The 24,154-nt window shown below is 56.8% G+C and overlaps 1 protein-coding gene across 1 annotated transcript in view; it reads left to right on the top strand.

Annotated features, from left to right (window-relative positions):
- The window catches only part of DAGLA (diacylglycerol lipase alpha), a 67,977-nt gene that overhangs the window by 14,776 nt on the left and 29,047 nt on the right, over positions 1–24,154 (top strand). The window lies entirely within an intron of this gene.

Raw genomic sequence — 24,154 nt, 5'->3', positions numbered from 1 at the left:
GAGCTTAGGGTCCTCATCTGTAGGATTCGGGGAATCTGGGAGGCTTGGCATCTGAGTTCCCTGGGCCCCTCCAGCTCTGAAGTTCTGGGGACTATCACATGGCTTCAGTCCTGCTTCCTTGCCTGTTTTTTTCTAAGCAATTTGTGCTGCCCAAAAAGACCTCACCTGCGTGTTCCAGCTGCCCAGTGAGTTTGCGCGTAAATGGCTGCTCAGGGCAGGGCTCTCCAGGCAAGGGCCTGAGCAAGGCCACTGCTGTCCCCACAGCCAGGCTTCCATGCCATGGCAGGAGGAAGGGAGACCAGTGCTGGGGCACAAGAGCAACCCACCGCCCATAGCAGAGGGCTGGGGTGCCTGTGCGTGCGTGGACCTGACATCGGCCTCGCGTGCACCCTTTGTGCCTCTGCGCTGGCTGCCTGTTGGTTGTCAGGTGTCTGCCTTTCATCCTCTCCTGGCCAAAGCGGCCTTTATTCAAGTGCCCCCTGCCAGGCTTTGTGTCTGATACCCCATTTCCGGCAGCCCTGAGTCTGTGGCCCTTTGAGCTGCTGTTTTCCATTGAGTGGCTCCGTGGGGAGGAAGGGTGGGAGAAATCCATTCAAGTCATTTGTTTTAAAGACATTGAAGTAAACCCATGGGATTCATGCGGTCACATGTTTTCAGTCTTCTTTCAAAGTAATAGATGGGTTTCTGGATCGCTTACATTACCCACTTCCCTGCCTGGGAAGAGCAAGAGGCCTGGTCTTCAGGAAGAACCATGGAGAGGGGAAGCCTGGAAGATAAAAGCTGGGGGCCTGGTGAAACCCGAACATGTGCATGTCTCCCCGCCAGTGGAGGGCTCTGCCTGGGGAACACCAAGCACCTGTGTTCTGGTGATGCCAGGAAGCAGCCCCACGGGCCCTCTCTGTGTACTCTCAAGTGTGTTTTTCCTGGCCCAGGGAGCCTGCAGAAACTACATCTGCCAGCAACCGAGAGGCAGGGTTGGGAGCTAAAGTGGTGCCCAGCCTCTCTGCTGGCTGGAATCTGGCCCTGCACAAGGTGTATCTGCCCACAGGCTCTGGGGAACCAGGTGGGAGGAGGGTGAAGGGGAGGGGAGCTAGCTTTGCTTTCCCTGCTCTTTCTGTTCAACCATCAGGCACCTCCAGGAAGTTTTCTCTGTCTGCCTGGGGCTGAGCAGTGGTCCGGGCATCAGTGTTGGAGCTCTATGCTCACTGACCCGCCCCGGTTTCCTTGTTATTCTGCACTGTGAGCTCCTTGAGGATGGGGCTTGGCATCCTCCAGTTCATGTCCCCAGAAGCTCCTGCCTAAGGGCCTGCTGAGTCCAACCCACCCGCACTTCCCAGTGGGGAGGAGCAGTGGGAGCTTCCCATCTGGGAGCTTCCAGGTCCTAGGTCTGCTCTCCCGCCCTGGTCTGAGCCTCCCACCCCTCTCCAGCCAACCGGTCTGGCGGGTTTGTGGGGACCTGGCCACAGGCGCTTCTCCAGGGACAGGATGTCCTGCTGTGAGGAGGCTTTGTGCCTGGCTTTCTGTTCTTCTCAGCTCCTCTTTGCTCCTCCTCTCTCTCTCCTCCCAGGGAGGGTACTGACTCCTGGCCTAAGTCTGCTCTCCATCCTACCTTTTTGGGGTCCAGGGCAGCATGTAGTGGGGGTGCTGGGCTCAGGCAGAGCAGTGACCTTGCCTGGAAGGAGGGCAGCGGCAGGGCCCTTCAGGAATGAGGTAGGGTGTGCATCCCCGTGCGCCCCAGTGAGACCCTGGAAAGCCAGATACCCAGAGTGTGGGTGGCAGTCTCCAGGCCAGAGCCCAGGGGCTGTGGTGAGCGTTCTCCCACCTCCTCCCCTGCTGATGTTCAAGGGTAAGGGACCAGAGGCCCAAAGACGGCAGCAGCCTGCTGAGGCCTCGCTCCAGGACTCCGCCCCCACTGAGACGCCTCCCTGCCCCCACCACCAGGCTCGCTCTCAGGGAGCAGGAAATGGGAGTGGGGGAGCCCGGGTGTTCCTCTCACCCTCTGCGGGAGGGGCTGGGCACCCCGTTCCGTAGGTGTCAGCGGCACCGTCACCAGCGGTGGGCGCTAGTGCCGGGATTTCCCTGCTGACTCACCCTCGGCCTGGCTGTGCCTCAGCCTAGGCACGAGTTCTTTGTGAAGGTATCTGGATAGTGACAGCGATTCCCATGGAGTCCTGGGAGTGGGAGAGTAGGGGTGGAGGTGCCCACCACCCTGGCCGCCTGCCTTCCACTCCGGTGGACCTGAGGCCCAGCCGTCCATCAAGCACACCACCCCCACTTCCTAGCAGGGAGGAGCAGTGGGGCTGGGGCGCGCCCTGAAAGATCCCCCCAGGGGCCACATGCCTCCCCTCCCCTTCCCCTGTGGGAGAGGCAGGAGAATAGGGAAGCCATTGATTCCCTCCATCTCTCCCAGAGTAAGAGGCATTTCACAGACTGGACGACCCAGGGTTGGGGATGGGGTGGGATGGGGAGAGCTGTGAGAGAGGCAGGAAGTGGGGTCAGCACCTGGATCCAAGGACCCCTTGGAGAAAAGGGGAAAACTGTAGTCCCTTTCCCCAGTAAGGTTTGCATGAAGCACATCTTTGGGCCCTCCCAGCCCCCTTGGCAGCGAGCAGGCAGCGGCAGGCGCTGTCAGTGGGGCGGAGGTGTTGCAATTACGGTGTGTAGGGGGCTGGGGGAGGACTGAGCAGACAGAAACGTGGAGTGTACGGCTTGCGAGCTGGCCTGTGGGGGCGGTGGCAGTAGAGCCGCGGGGTGGGATGGGAGGTGTGGATCTGGGTGGTTTGCCCCAAGACCCTCACCTTCCTATTGCCAAGGGGAAGGAGGCCACCCCTGACCTCCCTGGGATGGCATAGCAGGGGATGGTAGCCTCTGGGGACTGGTTTGCCAGGGCTGAGGGCACAGGGTGACATTCAGGACCCTGGCATGGTTCGGTCTTGGCAGGCAGACTTCTCAGCCCCCTACCTGCTCGCCTGGCCAGTGAGAAATGAAGCAGTTTCTGTGCCCCAGTGCCATGGACAGCTCCAGTGACTCTGATGAGGCTGTTAGCTGTGCTAATTCCTTTGTGGGTAGCCCCAGGGTAGGGTGGCCCTGGAAAGGAATGTGGTTGGTAGGCCCAGCCCTGCCCAGCCTCCTGAGCTTGGCCCGCTGCTGTGGTCAGGAGCATAGTAGCTGGGCCAGGGCGAGGGAGGCCTGGCCTAAACTGAGATGGGCCCTCCAGGCAAGGCCAGCATTACCTCAGTCCTTGGAAATGTGTCGCTCTGCTTGGGGGAATGGCTTAGCCCCTAGGTGGTGCCAAGGACAGGAGGACAGCAGCCATTCCTGCGCAGGAGCGAACCAAGGCCCCCGGAGCCTGGGCTGTGGGGCAGGGTTCCAAGTTCTGCTCTCAGCCTGCTGCTGACCTCGTTGTGGCCTGGGGCAGCTGTCTACATCCTTCCTCATCTTCCTCCTTCAAATGAGCATTTGTGACTTAGTGGCTCAGAGCCTCCTTCCCACTTGGATATTCTCCTGTTTTTTTGTTTTTTGTTTTTTAAGAGACAGGGTCTTGCTCTGTCACCCAGCCTGGAGTGCTGTGGTGCAGTCATAGCTCACTGCACTCACTGCACTCACTGCAGCCTCGAATTCCTGGGCTCAAGTGATCCTCCCATCTCAGCCTCCCAAGCAGTTGGGACTACAGGCATGCCCTGCCTTGCCCAGCTAATTTCCTCCCATCATGGCCCTGGGTAGCCAGGTGTGTCTGCAGTGAGGAGCAGTGCCAGGGCCCCTTCTTGGACCCTCCATTTCCTCCTCCCCTGGGAGTCATGGGGCGAAGTGAGATAATGGCTGGAAGTTCCCAGTACCAGGTCTTCTGGCAGCTAGTTGGGCTCTCAGTGAGCAATGGCTGGTACTACTGCCCTTATCACCCTTATATTTACATTATCATCAGTCTTATTGTGGAGTTGCCTTCTCAGAGCCTGTTGGGGGCTCCCTGGAAAAGGCAGTGTGACTTGTGTCCTGGGCTGGCATTCCTGGCCCCCAGTCTGCTCAAGAATCAGAAGGTCAGACTGGGCCAGCCAGAGGAGTCAGGGCAGGCAGGTAGGGTCCCTGACTTCTCTCCTGTGGGGCCTCTGCAGCTTGGCGGAGCTGCCGGCTCCCATCTGCAGAGGGGCGGCCCAGCTCTCTGCAAGTTGGCTGGGAGACCTCAGAATGAGGAGCGCATGTTCTCCAAACATCTTGCTCACAGCAGATGGCAGCCACAACTGCCTTTCTCTCTGCAGTTCCGGTGCACTTCCCTTTCCTTTGCTCACCCCCCTGCTAACTTTGCTTTCTGCTTTTGGAGATGGGGAGGCAGCCTGCAAGCCTCCAGAGCCACTTCTGATTGTGGGTGAAGCTTGGTGCATGTAGCACGGACAGTTTCCAAAGGAAAGGAAACCTCGTACCCCACCTGCTTCCCTGGGGCAGCTCACTCTTGCCCTGCTTCCCACATGCCATCTCTGAGTCTCTTTGGCCAAATGTGCTGGCAGCATGATCTGAGAGGAGCAAGGGAGCTGGGCTGGGGGCCTTGTCTGACATTTCTTGAGCAGCTGCTAGGCACCAGGCATGGTGCTGGGTGCCAAGGACACAGAGATGCAAAGTGTAGCCCTACCCTCCTGGAGCTCCCAGCCCAGCCGGGAGCCCGGAATGGAGGGGGCACTGATTAGGTCTGCACTTGGGGGTTGGTGGGCCCTGGCAGCTTCACAGAGGAGGTTGTGTTTAGGCTGACCTTTGGAACACTGAGGAGTTCCCAGGGGAGCAAGATTGGAAAAGGCCTTTTGGGCAAACAGAATAGACTGTGCAAGGGCACAGAGGCCTGCGGACCGCCTGCACACTCAACTGTGGTGTGCAGCAGAGCAGAGAAAGTGGGACGTGCTGTGCACCCTCGGCAAGACAGGACCTCCTCTGGCTGCCTATGGGTGGAGGCCAATCTGCAGCTGAAGGCCTGGATGGGAGCCACTGGGGGCACAGCCCTTTCTCAGCTGGGGGGCATTCTGCCCTGAATTGGGGGCCAGCAGACGCAGCAGCCCCTGCTGGTAGAATAGAACTGGACCGTCCTTCCCTCCTGGCTGGCCTGCAGCCACTGGCCAGAAGTCTGGTGTTGGCCTTACTGCCCTGGGGCTAAGGCCAGGGCGTCACAGATCAGCCAGGTGAGCATGGCCTGGGAGAGTGTGTGGGCCAGACCGCCATGGCACTGCCTCTCCTGCTGCGACCCGCCCTGGCTCCACCCCACACCCACAGGTGGCACTAAGCTGAGCACCCACGTATCCAGACCCTCTTCTGTGCCAAATCCTCTCTCAGTGGTCCCGCGTGGGCCTCATCCCATTTAACCTTCACAAAGGCCATGTGCAGTGGGCATTCCTGGCCCTGAGGTTCTTTGACTTGCTCCAAGTCACCCAGCCAAGGCGTGGCCCAGCAGAGACTCCAGGCCCAGGTCCGTCTCACCCCCTGAAGACTCATGCCTTGCCTGTTCTTCCCTGCGGCTGCCTCTGTCACCTCACAGTCGGGCCCCTCCGGGGAGTACAGTGGAGGGAAGGCCGAAGCATTCATCCTGGAAGACCCTCCAAATACTGTGGGCAAAGTGCTGAGGACACCAGTGGCAGCTGTGGGCAGGGCCACCCGAATGCCACCCCATAGGGCAGCGGGCCTGCAGCATGGAGGCCCTCTGTGTTTGCTTTTCCCAGCCCTGCATTTGCTGTGCTGCTCACACCTGGCTGACTGTTTGCCCAAGGATTTCTCCCCTGGAAGGTGGGTGGGGCTGGGGAGAGTGGCAGGCAGGTGGCCAGCTGCCTCTGGGCACCCAGCTTTTCTGCAGACCCACAGTGCCTGCGAATGCCACGCCACCCTGCATCCCCAAGGCTGCCCCAGCAGTGCCTGGCCTCGCCTGCGCAGAGCATGTGACTTGGCAGCACCCGGGCCTGGCATGCCTGGCGTGCCAGGGCAGCGGCAGCAGCAGCTGGACTGTCAGTAAGGAGCTGGAGAGGGCCCCAGAGCCCTCCTGTTGGGGCACTGGTCCTGGGTCGTGGGGGTGAGGGGATGCATCAATGAGACTTTTGTATGACAGGAGGCAGAGGAGCACATGATTGAATCTAGGAGTATTTATGGACACATCTGTGCCTTTCTTTTCTGCGGCAGCCTGTCTGCAGGCCCCCACCCTTCTTCCTAGCAAGGAGAGCCTGTCTTGATTCAACCAGTCCCTGCCCTGACCTCTTCACCCTCTTTCTGATGAGTCAGCCCCAGGAACTTGAACTTGGACTTCTCCAGCCTCTGGGCTGGCCCTGGAGGCAGAAGCCCTGGACCTGCCTCCCCAACACCTGCCCTCCTGAGGGTGTGGCCTGCAAGCGTCCTCTCCTGTCAGACTCAGCTCATGGTCAGTGACTCCTTGAGGCTGTGGTCATGGTCCTCAGGCCAAGGGGAACAGATTAGATAATCAGCTGCTGATGGATCTGGCATCCTAGGGAAGGGGGAGCCCTTTCTGTCCCACAGCTGGGACCCCAAAGAGGGGCTTGCATTAGCCAGGCAAGGAGCCGGGTGCCTCCCTCCCTGGAGTCCCGCACAACCCCTTCCTTCTGTTGCTGCTGTGGGGATCTGCCTAGGGAGAGCTGGCCCAGTATACCCACCTGGGACACACCCAGAGAGTGCCAGCCTGAACGGCACTGCCAATAGTCCGATCCTCAGGCCTTTCACTCTGCACCTCCCTGCTCCTCCAGCAGTAATAATGAGACCCCCTGCATGTCAGTCACATGTGGACCCAGGCCAGGCACTTGGCCTCCTCACAGTGAGCGATACTGGGAGGCTGGTGTTCTTGCAATCCCACTGGCAGCTGAGGAAATCTGATTTGTGTCACACTTTCTCCAACATCGCTCAGATGTTGTTCATCCCCTTTTTCCAGGAATTGGGGCTCAAAGAGGTTGTGACTTGCCCATACCTCTTGAGTGGCCAGGCCCCAGTTCCAACCTGGATTCTCTGACACCAAGCCCCATGTGTTTCCCACTGTGCCCTGCAGTAAACAGAAGTGCTAATACAGAAGCATGTTAATACATAATTAATCCCACCTCCATCCCTTGGGCCTTTTCTCTCTCAGACGCCCTGAGCACCGCCCAGATGTGATCTCATGTGTCCTGCCAAGGCCCCAGAAGAGGGGAGAGGAGGCTGGGCTCCGAGGGGCCATGGGGACTAGGAGCCAGCCGCTCCACTGCCAGGCCCAGCCCCACCACATGCCCGCTGCCTGCCTCGCCCTCTGCTCTGGGTAAGGAAGCTGCCGAGGCTTGGGCACATCTCAGGTACCTGCTGTCTTCCTCTGGTCTCCTGGATTATACGAACCCGGAGGAGGAAAGAAGCCGGGCTTCGATGAGACCCCATGTGGTGGGGATGTGTGCACGCGGGAGCCCAAGGCTCTGCTTAAAGGGAAGGAGTATTGCTGAGGCTTTTTCTAGTGCTTTCCTCTAAGGAACCCTTAGTGTATCTTGTTTGTTCTCACATTCGAGGGAAGCGGGCAAAGGGCAGTTCTGTGTCACAGGGAAGGGGGCGGATGAGGACCCTGAGAACCTGCCCTTTACCAAGTCTCATCCCCGAGCCTGCTGAGGTCACACAGCAGCAGTCAGTGGGGAGTTAGGTTTTCTTGTTTTGTTTTTAGAGACGGAGTTTTGCTCTGTCACCCAGGCTTCAATGTAGTTGTACGATCACAGCTCACTGCAGCCTGGAACTCTGCAGCTCAAGTGATCCTCCTGCCTCAGCCTCTGAGTAGCTGGGACTACAGGCATGTGCCACCATGCCCAGATAGTTTTGTTTGTTTTTTTTTTTTTTAAATAAAGACAGGTTCCCCGTATGTTGCCCAAACTAGTCTCAAACTCCTGACCTCAAGTAATCCTCCTGCCTCAGCCTCCTGAGTAGCTGGGACTTAAGCACCACCACATCTGTCTGAATTTTAAAAAATTTTTTTGTGTGTGGAAATGGGTTCTTACTAGTTGCCCAGGCTGGTTTCAAACTCCTGGCCTCAGTGATCCTCTAGCCTCGGCCTCCCAAAACATTGGGATTACAGGTATGAGTCACCATACCTAGCCCATGTTAGGTTCTCTCTCTCTCTCTCTCACTCTGATAATTACAAGCTGAACATGTTAGGTTTTGAACTTAGTTCTGACAGATTTCAAAAGTGGGGATCGTCAAAGCGCTGGGCCATGGTGTGGAAATTCCTGGCCTGTCTACCTCCCGGGCGTTGTCAGGGCCCAGAAGAAAGTGGGTGAGAAAGATGATAGCACCTTAAGGCTCCGAGTCTTCTGTGGGATTATATTCCTGAGGCAGAGGCTGCAGACCCTTATAAATTGAGCATTGCGGGGTGGAGAGAAAAGTGGATCCTAGGGAAATTAGAGATCATCTGGTCAACCCCCTCATCTTCCAGATGAAGACACTGAGTCTCTTAGAAGAGAAGTCATTTCCCCAGGTCCTTCCCCTTCTCACTTACAGCCAGGCCGTGGCTGAGGCGCCCTCCGGGCCCCCGGTTGGGAGAGGGCTTGAGTCTCCTGGCTGCATCCTGAGAACGTGGCTTTCTGTGCTCTTTCCTGGAGGTGCCCTCTCCCTCCCACAGGATGCTATACGGAGGTGGACGCAAGTCACACTTGCCCGGATGCACAGGGAGGTGGAGGGGAGCCAGGCTTGTCAACGCTGGGGAGCCCTCCAGTAGCAGGACCACTCACTGCATTACCACAGGCAAATCACCCCACAGCCCCTTCCTGCCACAGTGGCCTCATCAGTAAAATGAAGATGCCACATTTCCTCCCTGCCTCGCCCACAGCGTGGTCGTTGGTAGCCAGTGAAGTCGCATATGTGGGCAGTTCAGGATAGGGCTTTGGATCCCAGGCATGGCCAGCAGATGGTGTGGAAAGAGGCCGGGGCTGGGAGTCAGGAGCCCTGGGTTCTGGGTGCAGCTCTGCCTTGGCTCCTATAATCTCCTATTTCTGTCCTTCTCAGGCTGTGCTCAGAAATGGTTTCTGTTTCAGGCAGCAGGGATGTGATGAGCTCCCCCAACCTGCCAAACCTTTACTCAGTGCAGGGAACCTGGCAAGGAAGAAAACAGGCGAGACCCCTCCCATGAGAAGCCACACTCTGGTGAAGGGAGCCAGACAGTAAACACATTAACCAGAATTTTAGATGGTGAGAAGTGCTGATGGGAAAACAGAGTCCTATGATGGGGGCGCTTGGGGTACCTGAGATTTGGCAGGCAGGTCCCAGGAGGGGATGTTTGAGCTAGGAGCTGAATGACAGGAGGGAGCCAGCCACGCAGAGCTCTGGGGGTGGGGGTGGGGGTGGGGGTTCTGTCCAGGCTAGAGGAGGAGTCAGGACAAAGGCGTTCGGCACGCCTGGCCTGTTGTAAGAACAGAGAGAAGGCCAGGGTGCCTGGGAGGTAGGTGAGGGCAGGCAGAGGCCAGGCCACAGGGCTGGCAGGCCAGCGTGAGAGGGAGAGGGCTTTCTAAGTATGATGAATAGCGTCGAATGACTCGAAATGGTGGGTGAGTGGATGGAGGATGGAGGAATGGATGGATGGATGGATGGATGGATGGATGGATGGATGGATGGATGGATTGATGGAAGAATGGATTGTAGGCACAGCTATAGGGTGATCCCTTTTCTCCCCGTCATGAGCGTCATAGCCAACACTCCTATAACAAAAGGCAGGTTAACAAGAGGAAAGCATAACAAATGTGTTTATTCAAAGTTTTACGTGACATGGGAGCCTTCAGAATGAAGACCCAAAGATCCAGGGAAAACTCCATTTTTACACTTAAGTTTGAGGTGGAATGGACAGCCAGGAAGAGCTGTGATGGGACGAAAGGAGTAAGACACCATGGGAGCAGACTGAGTGGGGAAACCCAGCAAGGCCTACTCTCAGATTTTTCTTGGACTCTGTGTGCTGCATTCCTTCCTTCAGGGCATGCGGCAGGATTCCGAGTGGGGGTCTCATGATCTCCTATCAAACAAAGTAGGTCAGAGAATTTCTTTTTTTTTTTTTGAGTTGGAGTCTCACTCTGTCACCCAGGCTAGAGTGCCGTGGTGTGATCTCGGCTCACAGCAACCTCCGCCTCCCAGGTTCAAGCGATTCTCCTGCCTCAGCCTCCCAAGTAGCTGGGATTACAGGCACGTGCCACCATGCCCAGCTAATTTTTTATATTTTTGTTAGAGACGGGGTTTCACCATGTTGGCCAGGCTGGTCTTGAACTCCTGACCTCAGGTGATCTGCCTGCCTCGGCCTCTCAAAGTGCTGGGATTACAGGCGTGAGCCACCGTGCCCAGCCGGAGAATTTCTTTATGGCCAACTCTTACACAGAAAGGCAGGGAAAGGCTAATACTTTTAGGTTTTGTGGGTGGCTTTAGGGGAAAGGAGTTCTGGTTTCTATGAGCTGCCTTGGAAAGAGGAATTCTAGTTTCTATGGCTTGCCTCTGGGGAGAGTGAGGGGTGGGGAAGAGAATTCTAGTTTCTATGGTTTGTGTCGGGAGAGTGAGGGGTAGACAGGAAGGCAGGAGAAGGCCAGAGGAAAGCTTTGCTTCTGAGGCTGTTTGTGAGGCCTTCACTTTGGGGTACCATTTTCTGAGCCCCAACACATGGTTGGAGGAGTGGGTGACTGGCATGCAGAGACCCTCCCTCCATTCCCCTCCTGTAGTAGGTTGAATTAGCTCTGAGAGCTCCTCTGCGGAGTCCTATTCATGGTCGGGGCCGGATGGCAGGAAGAGCAGGGACCTGAATGTTCGGGAGAATGCCTCAAATCCCCTCAAGCGCATGATTGGGGACCCTCGGCGGTGGGGGCAGAGCCCACTGACTGCCCCTGAGTGGGACTCCTGGACTGGTGTCCTGACCTGCTGTGCCCGGGCTCGCCTGAGCTCGAGTCTGGGCTGAGCTGAGACTGCGGGGAGGGGGAGGACACAGACTTCACCTGTGTTCACAGAGCCCAGGGCCGACTCCTGGAGCTGTTGCTCTGAGGTTGGGGTGGGCAGCCCCAGGCCTCCGTTCTCAAGGCGTTCTTCTGGGATCGGGTGCCCCCTCTGCCTGCCCGATTGCACAGGACAGACAGCTGGGGTTGTCTTTGACAGTGCCAGTGTTACAGTGGGCAGTAAACATCCTTAATACCCGCCCTGTCTGTCCCCATTTTGTCTGCTGAATCTCCATCTGGGCCACCCACTTCTCTTCACCCTCGCGCCCACTTTGGCTTGTTCCCAGGCTCAGAACCCAGGGCCTGGCCCTGCCAGCCTGCCTGCCTCAGCCTCCTCTCGCTGGCCTGGCCCTGGCCTTGGCTCCATCCTCCAGGCCTCCACTGTCCTCACATCTGGGCCCTGCTGCCAAGGGTATCCTCCAGTGCACCAGTGCGTGTTCTCCGCCACCCTCTCCTGTGGTCGCTTCCCTCTTCTAGTCCTTCCGAAACAGCTCCAGCTCCGAGCTGTGCAGGCAGCCTCCCCATCTGAGCATGCATCAGAGGATTTTTCTTTGTTATATGTGAAGGTTCACTTGAAGTTTCTTTCCTCCTGGACTGCAGGCTCCATAAGGGCTGGCACCGTGTCGGTTTTTATTTGTCACCATCCACCCAATCCCTGACACGTAGTAGGCACTCTGGTGATTTGTGGATGGATGGAGAATGGCTGCATGCACTGGTTTCACTTTAACCAGATTTCAAATGTGTTCACACCACCCAGGGCCCACCCCCAGAGCTGTTTCCAGCCTTTTCTACTCTGAGAGCCTGCCCCTGCCCTAAGCCAGGGAGCCTGGAACCAAACCCTGGCCATCTGTGGGTGTTGGTGTCCTCACACCTGCTGGGGCCAGTACCACCTCCTGTCCTTGCTCCTGGGCCAGCCCAGCCTGGGGTTTGAGGCCTGGGCCTGGCTGGGACCGCTAGAGGAGGGAAGGGCTCACTCAGAAGCGTGCTACCAAATGGAAGAATGAAACTGTCAAGGACTCATCTGAGAACTGCAGAACAGCCTCACAGGGCCGCTTTCGAAGCAGAGTATACCCCAGGGAGGCTGCCAGGGTGGTGACGAGTTTGGAAACCAGGCTGAATCAAGAATCGAGGACAACCATAGGACTGAGAAGTTGGGGGCGGGGAAGGGACTTGGGATCAAATGGCTTTGGAGCCTTCACCCTTGAGCTGGAGTCCAGACGGAGGTGGGCATGGAGGAGAATGACTAGCAGCAGGTCTCAGGCTGAACCAGTGGTAATGGGTGCCATGTCTCTTTCGGGTCTCTTGGGCTGGCCAGGGCTCTGCTCCTAGGGACCTGGTATCTGCACCCTGCCCATGAACATGTCGAGGTGCAAGTTGGGGGAAGCTCTAGGTTTGGAAGCCATCTCCCCTCAGTGTTGGGGTTTTATCTCCTGGCCGAGGGCCCTGCTTGTGATTGGGGGTGGGCTCTAACCTGCAAGGATTTTCTGGTCAGGCAGGCTCTGTCTAAAACAGGCGGGGGGTGCACCCAGGAGGCCTCAGAGCCCATGATTCTAGGTCACCTCCTGCAACATCCAGAGACAGGAGTGGTATTTATAGCAGCCGGCGGCCACTGAAGGTGGAGGAGTCAGCATGAGCTGTGACGCAGGCTGACCCCGCTGAGGTCCCCTAGCTCTTGCTGACTCCCTTACCGCCACCCCCACCCCAGAGTCTTCCTAGGACTGGGCCTGCCGAGGAAGCAGGCATTGTCACATTGCGTCCTCAAACCCTGGAGGAGACGAGGTGCCACTTTCTGCCTGGCAGGAGCCTTGGCCTCTGCCGATCTCACCAGGACCTTGTCTGGCTTGACAACCCCAGCTGGGCGTCCCATTAGCACTGCTGGTCTCTCTCAGACATTGCCGTCAGCTCCTTCTTAGAAAGGTTCATGCCTTGGAGTTACAGCAGCTTCACTGACCTCCCCTGGGCCAGTAGGCATTAGCGGGAGCCTGTCTCCTCCCCACTGCAGATGGTTAAGGGGGCCGAGGGCACCAGCCCCTGGTTGACTGGGATGAAGCCCTGCACTCCCGCCACCTCTCTGCCATGTCCTCGTTAAGTGGGAGTGGAGTGCCACTGGGGCCAGAGGGGCTGTGCCGAACATGTGGCCCCAGCTCCACCTCCCACCACACCCTGAGCAGGTCGGGAAGCAGAGGCCACAGAAGTGACAGCGTGACAAGGCTGGGGCCCCAAGCTCCTGAGGGTGAGTCCCTTGGGAAGGAAAGTGATGCCAAACTCCGGGATTAGAGGTCGAGCAGATGAGTCCTTACCTACCCAGAACAGAGTGGGTCCATGGCCCTGCTCAGGCATGGGCAGGCAGAGGCTGGCACTTTTCAGGGGTCTGATGGGGTTGCCCTCATCGCGGAGGCCTGTGCTCCCCTCCCCTTTCGGGTCTCCGTGTTGCCCAGAGCCTCCTGGCTTACTCCCCCACAGGCCGGGAGAGAGGCAGGTGGAGGCCAGGGTCTTCCTGGGACCTACAGTGTAACGGAGGAGGCGAGGCAGGCACAACAGAAACATGCAAGAAAGTGGGTCACAGGCTTACCTGGTCATTTGTGGGCTGGTTTGCCAGGGCTGGGGCTGAAGGCCAGCTGGGACAGACACCCAAGCAGGCCTCGGAGGCTGTGGAGGCCATGTCGGGGAGGAGTGCCCGAAGCAAACGGGGCTATCTGGAGAGGAGGAAATGCCTGGGCATGGGGTGCACTCAGTGGCTGAGCAGGTGGAAAGACAGGAGCTGAGAGTGGGCGTGCCTGGCTGGCAGGGACAGAGTCAGATGAGGTGGATGGTGTGGGTGCTTACAGCACAGCTGGGCAGGGCAGGGTAGGGGTGCGGTTGGTGTAGAACTTTATAGCTAATGGTTGGGAGTTTTAATTTTATTTAAAGGGCATTTAGGAGTCATAATATGCTCTTGAGAAGGGAATTTATGTATGTATGTATGTATGTATGTATGTATTTATTTATTTTATCATTTTGAGGCTGAGTCTTGCTCTGTTGCCCAGGCTAGAGTGCAGTGATGCGATCTCTGCTCACTGCAACCTCTGCCTCCCTGGTTCAAGCGATTCTCCTGCTTTAGCCTCCCAAGTAACTAGGACTACAGGTGCCCCCTACCATACCTGGCTAGGTTTTGTGTTTTTAGTAGAGATGCAGTTTCGCCATGTTGGCCAGGCTGGTCTTGATCTTCTGGCCTCAAGTCGTCCGCCTGCTTAGGCCTCCCAAAATGTTAGGATTACAGATGTGAGCCACTGCGCCCGGCTTGGGGGTTGATTTAATTAAAGCTGTATGTCACCAATCGCCTCCTCTGAGCTGGAGCCTGCTCTCAACACTTTACAACTTTTATTTATTTATTTATTTATTTATTTATTTATTTATTTAAGACGGAGTCTTGCTCTGTCACCCAGGCTCCAGTGCAGTGGTGTGATCTCGGCTTACTGCAAGCTCCACCTCCCGGGTTCACGCCATTCTCCTGCCTCAGCCTCCCGAGTAGCTGGGACTACAGGTGCCCACCACCATGCCTGGCTAATTTTTTTTTATATTTTTAGTAGTTGGGGTTTCACCATGTTAGCCAGGATGGTCTTGATCTCCTGACCTCGTGATCCACCCACCTCGGCCTCCCAAAGTGCTGGGATTACAGGCGTGAGCCACCGCGCCCGGCCTAACACTTTACAACTGTTAACTCACTTTGTCCTCCCAGCCACCCCAAGAGGGAGGCACTGTCATCATCCTCATCCTATTTTATAGACAAGGAGAGGGCTGCATTGTATATCGAAGGTCATAACTCTGTTGCTGTTTGAGTAAATCAAGGCACTGAGACCAAAGCTGGGTCCAGTCCTGTCCTCCACCCAGCAGCAGGGGGCCTTCTGAGCCCCTGCCCTTTACTGGAGGCCTTGTGCTTGGGTCCCGTTTTGCCCTGGCTGGGGTGATGGGAGGGAATAGGAAGGTCTCAAGGACAGAATTGTCAGCTCTAGGCCTAGGTGTCTAAGCTTCTGGGTCAGTGACTTTTTTCTGTGGCCCCTTTTGCCCTCCTGGCTTAGGCGAGGGGAGGAGATGCTGTGATCATTGTGTGAGCTCAGACACCTGTATGGAGCCCCCAGACTCTCTCCTTGGCCATTCTGCAAGTAAAACTCTAAAAGTCAAGGCTAGAATGGACCTGAGAGCACATCCTGTTCAGTGGCTTTCAAACTTTTTTTTTTTTTTTTTTAGACAGAGTCTCAAAAGCTCTGAGCTAGTTTGGGAGGCTAAGGTGGGCTGGAGTCCAATGGCGCGATCTTCGCTCACTGCAACCTCCACCTCCCAGGTTCAAGCAATTCTCCTGCCACAGCCTTCCAAGTAGCTGGGATTACAGGCGTGCACCACCATGCCCGGCTAATTTTTTGTAGAGATGGGGTTTCACCATGTTGACCAGGCTGGTCTCGAACTCCTGACCTCAGGTGATCCACCCACCTTGGCTTCCCAAAGTGCTGAGATTACAGGCGTGAGCCACCGCGCCTGGCCTTCAGACATTTTTAAGCACTGAAATTGTTTTGTTCAAACACAATGTTACAAGGAATCCCAATATGTATAGCCGCTGAAAGCTGCTCTGATTGACATTGCCTGCAAGCCCGCTGAAGCCCGCCCACTATGGCCATCTCCCCTCATCTGGGGTCCCTGAGGGCTTCCGGAAACCCACTGAAGAGCCCTGAGATCCCCGTCATTGAGCACAGAAGGAGAGGAGGGTGACAGAGGGAGGGGACGGCGCCAGAGCCTGTGTGCCATTGGTGGCAGCAGATGCCACCTCCCTCTCCAGCCTTCATGGGGGCAGGGGATGTTGGCCCTTCCTGTCACATACTAGAGCTCTGCAGACCTCCTCCCCTGGGGAAAGAGCTCCTGTTACAAAGTCACTTGATCTGTGCTTGCTTCTGAGATGCCCGGGAAACAGTCGAAGGGAAACCCAATAGCCCAAGTGGCCAACCTGTGCCCTAGATGGCCATGCAGCTTAAGGAGGTGGCCCATGAAGCGTCCCCACCTTTGAGCAGCATGCACCCACTCCAGCCAGACCCCGAGGGCCAACCCACAGCCTGAGGAAAGGAGGCGGCAGGACCAGGGCTCAGGGTAGGCTGGGCAAGGGGGCGGGGGCCCCAAGAGGGGAGGTGTCAGGTTAGGTGTGCCCACTTAGCATATCATTAACAGCTTCGTTAGGGGGCCCCCTAATGAAGTGGAAGGTGCTAATTCTTCACTGAGGCATTGCCAGCACCCAGACGGAGTCTCCTCTCGAGGAAGCTCTGAGAGGAAGCTCTGAGAAGCCAGAGCACTGGGATTCGTGCTGGGAGCTGATGAACTGCCTGGCAGGGCGGCCATCTGGGGAGTGAGCTCCCAGCAAGTGGCTCCAAGGAGAGGGGGTGTCTCTCGGGGGAGGAGCAGAGGGTGGGGCCAGTGGAAAGCTGGAAGGGCAGATGGGCTTAAAAGGAGGGGGGACCTCTACCTCTCAGGGCATCCTGTGTCTGAGCTGGGAAGGGGCCTGCAACGAGACACCCTGAAACTCAGACATGCAAGCAGATAGATGCGGGGCATCCTGGCAGGATCTCAGGCTTTGGAGTGTTCTAGAGTCTTGTGGCCTTGGGTGAGGGCTCTGTGGTTCAAGCTGGTCCAGGGGTGTTGAGTCCCCTCTCCCTGGGTGGTTATGGATTAAAGGAGGCAGTGCCAGTACGGCTGTGCTGGCTCCTAGGAGATGGAGCCCTCCCTGCCCAAGAAGGCAGGTCAGAGGATTACGCAGGCTGGAAGGGTGAGGGCAGGTGTGGGTCAGACTGCTCACCTGTCTGTTTGGGAGGGTTGACTTAGATTGCAGAGAGTTGAGAGTTATTGCCCCTGCCATGCAAGGTGAAGAAAAGGTTCTGCGCACATTGGGGAGAGATAGTTACTGAATCACAGTAATGGCAGCTCCTGTTTTCTAAGAGCTGAGCACTTTATGTGCATTATTTCATTGACTCCTCATGACTCAGTCCCTATGAAGTGAGTACCTTCATTATTCCATCTTACAGATGAGGAGACTGACGCTTAGAGAAGTGGCAGTCATAGACAACTAGAAGTGATGGAAGTAAGATTCAAATCCAGGGCTGCCCCGCTCCGAGGCCAGAAGGCAGCCCTCGGTAGGCTCATTGGATGGCCACACCCTCCAAGTCAATGCCTTTGAGAGTCACATTCCCGGGAGAGTGGGGTAAAGACGTGTTAGGGCATGAGGGGACTGAGAAGACCACGGGGGCAGGTAGAAAGGACGCAAACCACGGACACCCTTCCCCACAGACAGGCAGGAGAAAACAGCCTGGTGCCACCCATTGCGGGGCGGTGTCGGCCTTTGCGTGAGGGCTTGGAGAACCAGGCTGCCCGGCCGCAGCCATCCCAGAGGCCAGCAGAGCCTGTCTGGGCCTCTCCAGAGGGGACATGGACGTATGGGATGTGGGCTTTTTCCGAGTTTCAGAAAAATGAATAATCTCCAAGGAAGAATCTAGAAGCCAGACCTGGCCTGGCCAGAGCCTGGGGGACTCCTTTCACTATTGGAAAACATCGTCGGAGCCCAGAACTGAGTGGGCTCTGGTAGGAATCCCCCTGGGAGGAGAGGTCAGAGGGAGGCTGGGGGCAGGAGGAGGGCCCAGCCTGGCCACCAGGGAAAGGTCCTGCTGCCCTCCTGGCCCTCACTCCCCGCTCCCCAGCAGCCAGCCATCCTTCCAAAACAACCAGCAGGAAACGAAAGGCCCCAATTGATTCCCAGGGAGTTGGCTGGTGTCAGTAGCAGGGCTGGTGGCAGATGGCAAATTCTGCTCATTGTAGACAAGTAGAAAATAATTAGCGTGAGAACGAGTAGCTGGAGCCTTGGTAATAAATGGAGCCCTGGTGAAGCCTTCTGGGGAGAGGCCTGGAGCACAGGTTCTGCAACCTCAGGCCTGGCTCTGCCGCTGAAGGGCTGAGTGGCCTTGGGCAAGTTACTTAGCCTTTCTGGGCCTCCATTTCTTCATCCATAATACAGGGCATAAGAGGTTGTTAACAGATTACATTGAAAGAGGTAATCCTTGTGAACTGCTTGTTAAAGTAGCCGGCGTGTAGTAAATGCTATGTAAGAGTTGTTTTTAAGTAAACACGATTGAATAATTGTTAGAACTATTTCTGGGTCCAGCCCAGGATGGCATTGCCCCCAAGTCATTGGGACTTCTCTTTCCATCCTCCTCCCTGAACTCTGTGCCCAGCTCCCTGACTACTGTTTTATAGGGAGGGGTCTCTGGCCAAGAGTCACGACGAGGGCACAGAGAGAACACAGCAGATCGACCTGGCTTCAGAGCCTGACTCGGCCACTCACTCACTAGATCTTTAAACTCTTGGAGCCTCGGTTTCCCCATCCACGACATGCAAACAGCTAGACCCACCCCTGGAGTTGAATGAGGATGGTTATGTGGCTGGCATATGGCGAGGGGTGGAGGAGGTGCCTCCCCTGGTCCTTCCAGGCCATCCTGGAGGAGAGTGGGAAAGGCGTTTGTTAGCCTAAGACCCTGGGCGGCGGGTAGGAGGGGACAAATGTCAGTGGCCTCCCACTCCTGCCCCCGGCTGCACCAGGCACACTGTTTTCATCCCTAGGCCTGGGCGTGTGAGGACCTATCTCACGCTGAAATCTGGCCCCAGCCCTGGGCAGGCTCCGCTCTGCCTTCTGCTCCTGCACAGCTGACGTGTGAAAAGCGACAGCTTTCAGGCCCCTAACTTGGGTTGCACACACCCGGGTACAGGCTGGTGGCGCACGCGGCCCCCAGCCCACATGTGCTTTCTCTCCATCGTCTCCCTTGTCACCTTCCCCCTCCTGTGCTTTCAGAGGCCAGCCCCTCGGCCACTGGGAAGAAGGGGAAGGCACTGCAGCCCCGGGAGCCCAGGGTGGGACCTGTGGGTCCTTCTGTGTCTGTGTTTGTGAAAATAAGGAGTCAGACTGACAGGTGGAGAGGGTTTTTTTTTTTTTTTCTTGCAAGTAATTCAAGGAGGCTGCTTGAAATCCCAGCTCTGCGATGTCCTTGTGGAGGGATCTTCAGGCAAACCATTTTGCCTCTCTGAGCCTTGGTTTCTTCATCTGTAAAGCTGGGGTAATACCCTGCAGCCTGATGAGGCTGGAGTTGGATGACACATAGTGTTTCTAGCGCCGTGCTCTCTCCTGACTCCGCAGCCTGCTCTGTGGAGTTCCTCTGGGCTCGGTTTTCCTCATCTGCAGAACAGGTCCCATGCTGTCCCACACGATTGTGAGTCTGAAGCCAGATGAAGACCCAGAGAACTCCTCAGTCTGTAAGAAGAGGTTTAGAGCCAGCTTTTGAGTTCAGAAACAGGCGCTAAGGTGAATCCTGCTTCTCAGAAGCAGCATGCAGAGGTTAAGACCTGGGTTCTGGGCCTAGGCTGTGTGGCTGTGGGCAAGTCACTTCAGCTCATCTGTCAAAAAGAGGAAGGGTAGTACCTACCTCACAGAGCTGTTATGAGGACTAGGTGAGTTCATGTTTGTAAAGGGCATATACGTGCGCCAAGACCTTGTAGGCAATTCGTAAATGTTAGGAGAACCGAAGCACCCGACTTATAGGTGGCTGAGATCATTCTGTCCCTGTCACCACCCAGGATCCTGGAGCCTACAGTTTCGCCAGTGCAGAGAGGTTAACTCACTCCCATAGTCCTGCAGCCGCAGAGTGAACAGCTGGAATCTCACCACCGCCAAAGCCTGTGCTAAAGAGAGCAGGACCTGTCTGCCAGCCCAGCGCGGCCAGACAGTGACCTGCTGGTGAGCCTGCCCTAGCTGGGGTGGAGCCTCTGAACACAACGCTTCTGCTGGGGGGTGGGTCACCAGTGTCCTGCGGGGGCCACCGGGGGACCCAGCCTCACTGTGCTAAGTCCCCCAGACCAGATAAGCTCCTGCCCAACAAGGCACATTCAGAATCAGATGACCACAAGAGGATAGCAGGCAGCAGGCATCAGTTCCTCTCAACTATTTTGGACCACCTTCCAATTTCAAAGCCCTTTCACATAGAAATCCCATTCATCATGGAAATGGGAGTCCTGGGCTCTCCCTTCAGGACACCAAGGGTCAAAAAACCCTGCAGAGTGAAAAAGAGCCCTTACAGACTTGCCAGTTTCCGCATTTACTTTGGCCACCAGGAAGTGTGGCGTCCAGTGCTAGTTTTACATATAGCAACTGTGGGGGCCCTTATGTCTCACACGTGTGCAATGGACTCATCCTCCCAGCCCTCTATTTTGATTTACTGGGGCCTAGAGGGATTGGGACTTTCTGTCCTGGGGACACTGCTCTTGGTCCAGCACTAGGCAGCCCTAGGATGTGGCTGGATCTGGTCCCCATCACCAGCCCCAGGAGGCAGGAGTAAAATGGAGGCCCGGGGAAGGTAGCTCTCTGGATCTGTCTGAGAGTTTCCTCTCTGTCACCACAGCTGCTGCAGAGCAACAGGGACTCCACCGCTGGAGGCAGGAGAGCCAGTCACAGGTGACTGAAGTAGGCACATGGCTGATGCCTCCCTGCAGATTTATCTCCAGTGAGGGAGCTCCTGCAGATTTTGCAGGCTTCTGGGAGGTTAGGCATCTCCAAGAGCGTGAAAGAGAGGATCTCAGCCCAGGCTCCCTGGGGTGACAGGCTGCTAATGCTGTTGTCAATGAGGAGTTTGAGTGGGGGATGTAGTGAGGTAGGGAGCAGGCTGGCCTGGGGGCTCAGGCTGTGTGTCCAGCACCTGGCAGTGACGCTGCAGGGATGGATATCATGGGAAGAGCTGGGGCCTCTGCGTTCTTTCTGAACCTCAGGTTCCTCTCCCATTTTAAAAGGGGACAGTGGGACTGTTCTGAGACTCCTTTTAACTCTGACCTTTGTTAGGTGTGGGCTTTGGATGGCAGCAGGAATGACCTGCACCTCCTGCCTGCCTGTCCTCTTGATCCTAGGATGGTGTCAGGCAGTCTCTGCATGTCAATCTCATTCTTCAGTAGTAATAGTAATGGCAGTGGCAGCATTTGCTGAGCAGTTACCAGATGACAGATGCTGTTTGAAGTGTTGACTGATTTAACCCTCCTGATAATTCGGAGGTAGGTACTCTTCTTATCCCTGGTTTAGAAGTGAGGAGACTGAAGCACAGAGAGGTTAAGTACCTTGTCCAAGGTCACACAGCCAGTAAGTGGCAGAGCCAAGACTCAGACGCAGCCTGTTTTAGAGTACAGGGTCTTAACCACCCCTTGCACACTCTGTGGAATGAGAGCGACACTGCGACCCTGTGTTACTGCTGTGAGGACTGAAGGCAGTTAGTCTAGGACTTGGGACACAGAAGGTGCTCAGCTAATGTCAGATGGATCCCTATGGCTGGACCAAGAGCTGGGGTTCCCAAGCTCATTGTCCAGTTCCCTGTGGACACTCCAGAGGGCTGAGCCAGCACGTTCTTCCCACCCCTCACCCCCCTGGGAGCTCTTGGAGCCCCATCTGCTGGGAGCCCAGCTGCCAAGGGACTCTGCTCCCTAAAATCTGCTCCCAGAGCCAAGCCCACAGGGTGCCTTAGGACGAGGGGCCGAGACCCAGCCTGGGGTGCTTTTCCCAGCAGCACCGGAGCACTCACGGTGGGGGCAGGCTCTTCCGGCAGGGCTTCTGTTTGCTTATTCCAGCCCTTTCTGACCAGCTGGGCACCAGCAGCACCTTCCAGACCCCAGCACCCAGTCACAGGTCACATCACAGGAGGTCCCCACAAAGCCCTTCAGGTGTCTGCTAATGCAACGGCAACCATCAGCAGATCCTTGGGGTGTGCAGGGCCTGTGCAGGGTCCTGTAGTGACGTCATCCCAGCCCGTTCTGACCACAGCCTTGAGAGGGGTGTTGTTAGCCCCATTTTACAAGAGAAGAAACTGAGGTCCTGGAACAGTTCATCTAGCTAGAGGAGGGGGAGAGGGTTCTCCCTGAGCTGTCAGGGAAGGCACTGGGGTGGGAGCCCAGCCTGGCAGTCAGGAAGGGAGGGACATTTCCCCAGAAGGGAAGGGTGTGAGCTCAGAGGGGGAAGGAGCCACTGTCTCAGCCCTTGTGACTGGGAGGGAAGCTGTGCTGAGGAGGCCATGGGGTGGGGCTGAGGCGCTTGAGCCAGGCATTGCAGCTGGCACCCGGAGGTGTGGCGATGGATGCTGTGAGACCCTGGCCCCAGAGACTGTTTGTTGAGCTGGGCAGCAAGGAGTCAGCAGGTTAACGGTAACACAGTGTAACCAGGGCCGCACTGGGGGAAGGGGTCCGGGGTTCCCATAAGGGAGTAGCCATTCCTCCAGGAGGAATGCATGGGGCCTGTCAGGGAAGGCTTCAAAGAGGAGGTGACTTTTAACTGACCTAGAGAGATGAGTTGGATTTCACCCATCAGAACTGGAGTAAGCAAAGCATGGACTATTCCAGTGATGTGTTTCTGGGGAGCAGCACGTTTAGGGGGTGTTGAGAAAGAAGGATGTGGCAGTGTAAGAAGGTGCTGGAGAGCCTTCCCAGCCAGAAGGACTTGTCAGCTGAGGGTGGGCTCTGTGCTGGCGTCTGTCTGCACTGGGATCCCTTTCTGCCCAGGGGAGAAGGGAATGCATGGATTCAGAGAGGGCGAGGCATGTGCCTGAGGTTGCACTGCCTGTCAGTGGAAGGGTAACGGAAGCCTTTAGCTGTCGCCCCAAGGACTTGGACTTTGTCCTGCAGGCCATGGGGAGCCAGGAAGGTTTTTAAAGTAGGGGGCAGCATGTGCATTTTTAAAAAGAGTTTGCATTTTTAGAAAGAGGAACTCCCAGAATGGTTAGTACTTAGTCCAGGGGCCTGAATCACCAGCAGGAAAATGGGGCTGTGTGGGTGGGGGAAGAACGAGGCTTCCTTGGGCTGCTTAAGTCATTCCATCCATGTGAGAGGGTTCCCGGCACCCCATTCACACTTGCCCGTGCTGGGGGTCCAACCAGAGGCAGGAGGAGCCCCCAGCAATGCCCCTGTGGCCCCTGCTGGAAGGTGTGCCGTGCCTACCCTGGAAGCCCCGCTGGTGTGGGATAGAAAGGGCAGGCAGCGCCCACCCCCGCCCCACTGTGGCTGTTAGAGGGGAGGACCCCATGCCTCAGGGGAGGAGAGCCAGAAGAGGTGCTTTGTGGCAGCCCCAGACCAGGAAGTAGCCTCTGCCCTCCCCACTCCTGAGACATTTCCTCCAGATGAAATCACATCCCCAGCAGGGGAACAGGCCCTTATTGTGATGGGCCGGGGTCTCTAGAGAAAGGGCACCATTCAGGCCCTTAAAAATAGCAGCCCCAAGAGATGTATGAATTGACTTGGAGAGTGGTGTGGCCCACCCCCAAGCCCCATGCAGCACAGGCCCTGCCACCCCCACCCCAGACCTTGACTTGTTGGTGACCAGCTGGACATTCCACCAGCCCAGGGGGGAGGGGTGGCTGGTCCAGCAAAGGGTTCCCTGCACTCCCTCCGCCTTGCCCGCCCCAGCTCAGACAGTTAGGGCCTCTGCAGACCTTCTCTCATGTGATTCTTACCAGGACTTTTGGAGGTAGGGATAATCGACATTTTACAAATTCACATTTTACAGTTGAGGAAACTGAGGCACAACTCATAAGTCACGCAGTGGGTATGTGGTAGAGCCCGGGTTCAAAACCAGCGAGCCTGGCTCTTGCGTCCCAGCCCCTGTGCCTCGGATTCTGTGGTGGTGGGCCAGCCACGGGTGCAGGCCTGTCACTGGGTACCCAGCAGGGTTGGCCCCATGAGCCCTGCCTCATGCTCTAGGTAGGCACTGGCATTGACCATGGCAGTTAGCCTAAGGCTGGTCACGCCGAGGTGGGGGCAGTGGTTACCACTGGTCATATCCCTCCAGCGTCTTGACAGTCCTGCAGCTACCTCTGCAGGGCCCAGTGCCAGGTTCGGCTCACTCCTTCCAGCCTGAGAGCTGGGGCGAGCGGGCATGGTTCGGGCAGAGGAGGGGAGTGCAGAGTGAGTGTGAGCATGTTGGGTGGATGGTGTGTGATCTCGAGGAGTGTTAGCTGTCCTGGGCTCCATGGAGCCAAGGGTGGGAGTGAGAGGAGGGGCCTCCCAGGGTGACTGAGAGGGGCCATCCATGGGGTGGACCTGAGAAGGAGATATTCTGGGCTGCTGGCAGGGGCAGGCCTGGGGGCAGGCTGGGTAGAGCCAGACCCTAGCCCTCCAGCTAGCCCCTCTGGGACAGCACTGCC

The sequence above is a fragment of the Macaca thibetana genome, chromosome 14 (genome assembly GCF_024542745.1).
Source record: "Macaca thibetana thibetana isolate TM-01 chromosome 14, ASM2454274v1, whole genome shotgun sequence".
NCBI lineage: Eukaryota > Metazoa > Chordata > Mammalia > Primates > Cercopithecidae > Macaca > Macaca thibetana.
The sequence above is the reverse complement of the archived record's forward strand: the minus strand, read 5'-3'. Positions and strand labels throughout refer to the sequence as shown.